Source organism: Sapajus apella, unplaced genomic scaffold (assembly GCF_009761245.1).
Source record: "Sapajus apella isolate SASKATOON/1434 unplaced genomic scaffold, GSC_monkey_1.0 scaffold235, whole genome shotgun sequence".
Taxonomy (NCBI): domain Eukaryota; kingdom Metazoa; phylum Chordata; class Mammalia; order Primates; family Cebidae; genus Sapajus; species Sapajus apella.
Genome location: NW_022437175.1, coordinates 550,601 through 559,467, shown reverse-complemented (window position 1 = coordinate 559,467; position 8,867 = coordinate 550,601). Strand labels below are relative to the sequence as shown.

General features: G+C 38.7%; 1 pseudogene; it reads right to left on the bottom strand.

The window, feature by feature from the left end:
- Window positions 1-7,953: 7,953 nt before the first annotated feature.
- On the bottom strand, window positions 7,954-8,618 carry LOC116544902 (annotated as a pseudogene).
- Window positions 8,619-8,867: the final 249 nt, after the last annotated feature.

Genomic DNA, 8,867 nt, shown 5'->3' with positions numbered 1-8,867 from the left:
ATTTCTTGTGTAGCAGTCAGTGGAAGTGATCAAACAGCTTGAAAGAGTTTATGAGAAAATTCAAAATTACAAATGACCTGAAAATCTAGCCAGAGTCTATTCATATTTCTTTAGATTTCAGAATACTTAAAAAAAAAAAAAAAAAAAAAGAGTATGAACCCTGGGTTGCTTCCTAAAAGTCATCAGATAGTGTTTTCCCTCAGATAAGATTTCAAATTGAAAATTATTTGACTTCTTCAACTCTAGTAATTGTACTTGATTCTCTAATTTTGATCATTAAAATGACTTGGCAATATTTAATTTTGGCTTGCCTTTCAACCTGCATGTTTGTCTTTATTTTTTTATTTTATTTTAATTTTATTTATTCATTTATTTATTTATTTTGAGATGGAGTCTCACTCGGTCGCCCAGTTTGGAGTGCAGTGGTGGGATCTTAGCTCACTGCAACCTCTGCCTCCCCGGTTCAAGCAATTCTCCTGTCTCAGCCTCCCAAGTTGCTGGGATTACAGGTGTCTGCCACCACGCCCAGCTAATTTTTATATTTTTAGTAGAGATGGGGTTTCAGCGTTATAAATCAGGCTGGTCTCTTAACTTCTGACCTCAGGTGATCCTCCCACCTCAGCCTCCCAAAGTGCTGGGATTACAGTCATGAGCCACTGTGCCCTGCATGTTTGTCTTAAATTTAGAAAAATTAAGCTCTTTACATACTTTTAAAAGTATTAACTGGCTGGGCATGGTGGCTCATACCTGTAATCCCAACACTTTGGGAGGCCAAGGCAAGATAATTGTTTGAAGCCAGGAGTTTGATACCAGCCTGGGCGACATGGTGAGAACCCCATCTCTACGAAAAGTAAAATTAGCTTGCTGTGGTGGTTCCAGCTACTGGGCAGCTGAGGCTAAAGAATCACTTGAGCCCAGGAGTTCGAGACTTCAGTGAGTAATGATCTTGCCACTGCACTCCAGCCTGGGAGGCAGAGCAAGAGAGACCCTGTCTGAAAAATAAAAGTATTAATTGAATTTATTTGATTCCACTTTCAAAATACGCTCTCAATACAGGTAGTCATTCTGCAAAGTTGTATTCTTCTCTAAAATATTTTGTCCATCATTCTTTGAAAGTCATTCTGAAATTATTATCTTAACTTGACCTCCTGTTTCAGTTTGATGCCTTATATTCCTGCTAGTTAAAAGAATTTTTTTTCTAATATTTTCTGTCTAGCCTTTAAGGCATATTGTTGTTAACAAACCTCTTATTTAAGTTAACTACATTTTTTTCTGTGCAGCTGGGTTTTTTTTCTTTTACTATATTACAAGCTTTATTTTTACATTTGTAAGTGCATGTATATATGTTTATATATTTCTTTTTATTCTCAGGATTTCTTTTTCTTTTCTTTTCTTTTTTTTGAGAGGGAGTCTCGCTGTGTTGCCCAGGCTGGAGTGTGGTGGTGTGATCTCAGCTCACTGCAGTCTCCTCCTCCCAGGTTCAAGCAGTTCTCCTGCCTCAGCCTCCTGAGTACCTGGGATTATAGGTGTGCACCACCACACCTGGCTAATTTTTATATTTTTAGTAGAGACAGGGTTTCACCATGTTGGTCAGGCTGGTCTTGAACTCCTGACCTCATGATCTGCCCGCCTCGGCCTCCCAAAGTGCTGGGATTACAGGCGTGAGCCACTGTGCCCCGCCTCGGGATCTATTTTCTAGGGAACTATTTTTTAAAATTATTCTTTTGTTCCACCTTAACCCATTATAGTTTGAATATTAGTAGTATTTACTGCTCAAAGATTACTACTATACCTAACATGTAAAGCAGACTCTGCAGAATTAAAAGTATGAGACATATAATACAGTCTGGAATAGAATAATTCTTTTTACCCCAGTCAGATACTTCCTTTTGTATTATTAAGTAATCTATTTTGTTCTCTTATTGATAATTTCTTTTTTTTTTTCTTTGCCTTATTGTACTTGTTAGGACTTTTTGCCTTGATTCAATTGTAGGAGGGGAACATTCAGTCATGCAGCATTAAATAGCTTTGTTGTTGTTGGCTTAAAGAAATACCCTTTATTAGATTGAGGATATTCTCTTTTATTTCTGCTTGTTTGGTGTTTTTGTCAGGAACAGATGTTAATTTTGTCAGATACTTTTTCTGCATAATTGATCGGACCTTTTTTCCCCCTTTAGAATGTTAATATGATGAAACGTACTGATTAATTTTTTTTTTTTTTTGACACCGAGTCTTACTCTGTCATTACCGAGGCTAGAATGCAATGGTGCAGTCTTTGCTCACTGCACCCTCTGCCTCCTGGGTTCAGGCGATTCTCTCACCAGCCTCCCAAGTAGCTGGGATTATAGGTGCATGCCACCACGCCTAGCTAATTTTTGAATTTTTAGTGGAGACAGGTTTTTACCATGTTGGCCAGGCTGGTCTTGAACTCTTGACTCAGCCTCCCAAAGTGTTGGGATTACAGGCATGAGCCACAACGCCTGGCCTCCCGGCCTGATTTTTTTGTTGTCATTGAAGCCAGCTTTGCATTCCCAAGATAACCCTGGGTTGTGTTGTGTTATTTTTATGTATTGATAGATTCAATTTGCTAATATTTTGTTGAGAATTTTTTTATTTTTGTTCATGAGGGACGTTGGACTGTAGTGTTTTTTTAAAAATTGTCTTTGGTTTTAGAATCAGGTGATACTGGTTTCATAGAGTGAGTTGGGAAGTATTTCATTCCATTCTATTTTCCAGGAGACACTATGTAGAATTGTGTTATTTAAATGTCTGGTAGAATTTGCCAGTGAAACCATTGGGACCTAGAGATTTATATTTTAGAAGGCTATTACTATGAATTAAAATTTTAAAACAGTTATTGAGTAATTTCAATCTTCTATTTCTATTTGAGTGAGTTTTGGTACTTTGTGATTTTCAAGGAGTTACAAGGAGTTGGTCCATCTGAGTTGTTGAATTTATCTGTGTAAAAGGGTTTGTAATATTCTTTTATCCATTTCATGTCTTTGGCATGAGTGATATTCCTTCCTTCATTCCTGATATTGGTAATTTGTGTTTTCTCTTTTTCTTTGTTAGTCTTACTAGAGGTTTATTAATTGTATTTCTTTTTTTTTTTTTTTTTGAGATGGAGTCTTGCTCTGTTACCTAGGATGGAATGTAGTGGTATAATCTTGAATTTTGGCTGATTGCAACCTTGCAACCTCTGCCTCTCAGGTTCAAGCAATTCACCTGCCTCAGCCTCCGAGTAGCTGGAATTACAGGCGCACACCGCTGTGCCTTATTGTTGTGTTTTTAGTCGAGATGGGGTTTTACCATTGTTGGCCAGGCTGGTCTCGAACTCCTGATCTTGGGTGATCAACCCACCTTGGCCTCCCAAAGTGCTGAGATTACAGGCGTGAGCCACCACACCAGGCTGATATTATGGTGGTTTGGATTTACATTTCCCTGATGATTAGTGATGTTGAGTACTTCCTCAACATCATATACGTGTTCACCAATTGTATGTCTTCTTTTAAGAAGTGTCTATTCAGATTCTTTGCCTATTTTTAAATTAGGTTCTTTATTTTCTTGTTATTGAGTTGTTTGAATTACCTATGTATTTTGGATATTAACCCCTTAGATGCGTGTTTTGCAAATATTTCCTCCCATTCAACAGATTATCTCTTCACTCTTCATTGTTTCCTTTGGTGTGTAGCTTTTTAGTTTGATGTAGTCTCACTTGTTTGTTTCTGCTTTTGTTGCCTGTGCTTTTGGTGTAATATCCAAAAAATCATAGCCAAGGCCAATATCAAAGAGTTTTTCTAGCTTGTTAACTGCTTTCTTCTAGTAATTTTATGATTTCTGGTCTTAGGTTTAGGTTTTTAATCCATTTTGAGTTGATTTTTGTATATGGTATAAGATAAGGGTCTAGTCTAGTAGATAGGGGGTCTAGTAGTTGTTGTTGTTATTGTTTTTTGCATATGGATAGTCTGTTTTCCCAACACCATTTGTTAAAGGTACTATCCTTTTTCCGTTGTGTTTTCTTGGTGGCCTTGTCGAAAATTAGTTGAACATATATGATTGGGTTTGTTTCTGGACTTGCTACTCTTTTCCATTGGTGTATGTGTCTGTTTTTATGCTAGTACCATACTATTTTGATTAGCTTCGTAATAGAATTTGAAATCATGAATTGTGATGCCTCTAACTTTGTTTTCCTTTCTCAAGATTGTTTTTGCTTTTTGGGTCTTTTGTGGTTTTATAAGAATTTTCTTTTTTTTTTTTTTTCCGTGAAGAATGTCATTGGAATTTTGATGGGGTTGTGTTGAATCTGTTTATCATTTTGGGTAGTATGGACATTTAAATAGTATTCTTCAAATCTACAATATTCTTCAAATCTATGAACATGGGATATCCATTTTTTGTGTGTCTGCGGTTTCTTTCATCAATGTTTAATAGTTTTCCGGGTACAGATCTTTCTTAGTTAAAATTATTTCTAAGTATTTTATTCTTTTTGATGCTATTGTAAATGTGATTTTTTTTTTGTTACTGGTGTAAAGAAATGCACCTGATATTTGTATGTTGATTTTATTTTATCTCTTTTTTTTTTCTTTTTTCTCCATCTCTTCAGTATTCTGAAAGGGATGTATGTTGATTTTATATCTTAAAACTTATTCATTTATTCTAACAATTTTTCTGTGAAGTTGTTAGTGTTATTTACATTTAGGATCATGTCATCTACAAATGGATAATTGTACTCTTCTTTCTTTTTGATATGATGCCTTTTATTTATTTTTCTTGCCTGATTGCTCTTTGTAGTACTTTAGTACTGTGTTAGCAGAAGTATTGAGTAGGCATCCTTGCCTTATACAGATCTTAGAGGATAAGCTTTCAGTTTTTTCTCCATTAATAATATTAGCTGTAAATGTGGACTTTTCATAAATTGCCTTTATTATGCTGAGGAATTTGTCTTCTATATTTATTTTGTTGAAAGCTCTTTTATCATAAAAGGATGTTATGTTATTGTGATGTCTTTGTTTGACTTTAGTATTAGGGTGATGCTGCCCTCAAAAAATGAGTTTGGAACTTCTACTTTTTGGGCAGAGTTTAAGAAGGCTGGGTATAATTTCTTTTCTTTTTTTTTTTGAGAGAGAGAGTTTTGCTTTTGTCACCCAGGCTGGAGTGCAATGGTACAATCTCAGCTCGCTGCAACCTCCACCTCCTGGGTTCAAGCCATTCTCCTGCCTTGGCCTCCTGAGTAGCTGGAATTACAGGCATCTGCCACCACACTTGGCTAATTTTTGTATTTTTAGAAGAGATGAGGGTTTCACCATGTTGGCCAGGCTAGTCTTAAACTGCTGACTTCAGGTGATCTGCTTTCTTCAGCCTCCCAAAGTGCTAGGATTACAGGCGTGAGCTACCATGCCTGGCCAGTATTAATTCTTTGAATATTTGGTAGAATTTAACCATGAAGCGATCTGGTCCTGAGCTTTTCTTTGATGAAAAGTATTTTATTAATACTTTAATATTTTTATTTGTGATTGATTTGTTCAGGTTTTCTGGTCTTGATTCTCTTTGTAGGTTGTATGTTTCTAGAAATACCCATTTTCTCTAGGTTTTCCTATTCGTGGCACACAATTGTTCATAATAGTCCTTTTTGGTCCTTTTTTCTGTGACATCAGTTGTAACGTCTCCTCTTTCATTTCTGATTTTGAATCTTCTTTTCTTTCTTAGTGTAGCAAAAGGTTTATCGACCTTTATATTTTTTGAAAACCCAACTTGATTTTCTGCAGTTTTTTTATTTTTCTGTTTGATTTGTTTCTGTCCTGATCTTTATTGTTTCCCTTCCTTCTGTTAACTTTGGGTTTAGTTTGTTCTTTTTCTAGTACCTTGAGGGGTAAAGTTAGGTTATTTGGGACCTTTCTTCTTTTATAATGTAGGCATTTATCACTATAAAATTCTATTTTAATATTGCTTTTGCTATATCCCATAACCTCCGATATGTAGTATTTTTGTTTTCATTTGTGTGTATGTATGTATACATGTATGTATACATATATATGTATGTATATATACAAAAACACATACATACATTCATATATATGAGACAGGGTCTTACTGTTTTGCCCAGGCTGAGCTCAAACTCACAATCATCCCATCTCAGCCTCCCAAGTGGCTGAGACTACAGGTGTGCATTCCCAGCCTGAGATACTTTTAAATTTTCTTTTTTTAAATTTGCATATAAAATTTATTTCCATAGATAGAAAAATTTATAAGTTAAATATAAAAATTAAATTCATGTTTGAAAAGCCAACTACAGTGCTAAAAACTAAATGAAAATAAGGCTATTCTGCATTTTAAATAAAAAAATACATTTAAAATAATTAGATCCCCAGTGTTTGCTCATTTTTTTACATTTTATTTTCTTTCAACTTACATTTCTTGCTATAGCCTCTTTCTTACCTGAGTGTTTGCTCTTCTTCCATCACAACTATATTGAAGAGCATACTGGTTTGGATTGACTAGCCTACCTTGGGCATCTCTTACTAATCTAAAAACATCATGACAAATGTCATGCAGTTTCTGTTTCATTATGTTAATAGCTTTATTACATTGGGCTCGATCTTAAGAGTTTCCTTCTTTCCTTGCAATTTACATACATCATCCTCTAGATTGAAAATTATGTCTAATTTGTATTTATAACAGTTTTGAGCAGCAACTTTATTTTTCCCTCTTCATTTCATATCACAGATGAGCAAGGCTTGTAGGTCTGTCAGATACTACCTACTAAATTGCTTTTGAAAGAATCAACAGGCAGGCTGGGCACAGTGGCTCATGCCTGTAATCCTAGCACTTTGTGAGGGTGAGCTGAGCAGATCACCTGAGGTCAGGAGTTTGAGACCAGCTTGGCCAACATGGTGAAAACCCATCTCTACTAAAAATACAAAAATTAGCCAAGTGTGGTGGCAGATGCCTGTAATCTCAGCTACTTGGGAGGCTAAGGCAGAATTGCTTGAACCCAGGAGGCGGAGGTTGTAATGAGCTGAGAAAGGCGCCACTGCACTCCAGCCTGGCCAGCCTGGGCAAACAGAGCAAGGCTCGGTCTCAAAAACGAAAAACAACAACAACAAAAATAAAAACAGCCGTGTGGACAATTTCATCTACAGAAAAAGTGGTATGCAAACTTTAGCACGCCATTCATCACAGCTCAAGTTTCTATCTATGTCATTGCAGTACCTACTCCTTATTTTCTGTGACTTTCCAGGCATGAAAAAAATTCAGTAGATTCTGGTGAACTTGGCTATAAGTAAGTGGTAAGTGTGGTTATGAAATATGTCTTGAAATGCAAGGTCCCCATGGGAACCAGCATCACTACTTTGATCTATGTGACAAAGCATACTAGGTTCTGGGTAGCAGCCTCCTACAGCGCTTTCTAAGTCATGATGGGAATGAGATTATACTAAAACCTATAGCACGTTCACAGAGTGAGAAGAATTACACTTGGTGACAGAGGTGCTACTGTGACTTGAATCTAAAGAAAGGCCAGAATCAGAATCTGGTTCTTCAAAAGCCGGCTTTGTCTGTCGCTAATGACATTAAGTTTATCAAATATATTTACATGAAGGTCATATAGTAGGTCTTGGCTTGTTAGATTCCTCATCTGATTGTCAATAGGTAGAAGAGATCCTGTCAAATTACTTCTAGGAAGGGTTTGCCCAGGATCGGTGGTATGAGAATGTAGAAATGGTTCTTGTGCCTATGAAGTCCTTCCTACTAGATCTCTTCTAAATGTATTGTGGAGACACAGCAACATGGCCTCATAAAGATTCACATCATGACTTATAGCCTGGCTAAAGTTCCCAGTATAATGTGCTGAAGTATTCATGCCATCGTTGATACTGCCTGGAAGAGGAGGAGTATCTCCCGATGAGATACTCTCCAGTGAATTTTCATGATGAAAACAGCAATCTTCCAGAGAAGTATCTGTCCCATTCCGATGTTCATTTCTAAGTCAGCGGTCTTTTCTGCCTCCCAGTCAGGTTTATCTGCTATTTGTTTTCATCTTCATTGTTCTGGTTTAATGAGTTCTGGGTTGACACATTTTCCTCGTGCTGGGAACTGGAAGCCCCAGCTTCATGCTCTTCTCTTAGTGGCTCATTCTCGTCGCTCACACATCCGCTGGCATCCGGCCCCTGAGCCATCTGTTCCGCGGGTACCTTCACCTTTTCCCCGGCGGCCCATGGGCTATTCCGAGCTGCTTGTGTATCCCTGCTGCCCCCCTGCCCAGCCTGACTGGCGCCGACTCCTCCAGCGGACATGGCGGCGGCGCAGGCGCCAAGCAGCCCGTGGGCCACGTCTGCGTCCCCAGCTGCCACGGTGTGCACCAGCCACGAATCCACCTGGGTGCAGGGGATGCAGAGGACCCCCGAGTGCGTGCACCTCGCGGAGCAGCTGGCATGGCGGGGTCCAGTTCCTGGCCCTTGGTGTGCAGCCGGCCCGCGCGTCCCGCGCCCCGGCCCTCCTGAGGCGGGGAAGGGGCTGAGCGCCGAGGCAGAGCCAGCGGGGCCGCCCAGGAGCAGCAGCTCAGCGCGGTAGCGGGGTAGGCGGAGCTGGGTGGGCGGCGGCAGGCAGAGGTTGAGGTACATTTTCTTACTTCCTTTTTGGTCCAGTGGTTAAGAGTCCGCTATTTAGGGCCGGGCGCGGTGGCTCACGCCTGTAATCCTAGCACTTTGGGAGGCCAAGGTGGGTGGATCACCTGAGGTCAGGAGTTCAAGACCAGCCTGGCCATCATGGTGAAACCCCATCTTTAAAAGGTAAAAATAATGAAAATTAAAAAAGAGTATGCTATTTAGTTTCACATATTTGTGAATGTTCCTTTTTTTTTTCTTTTGCTG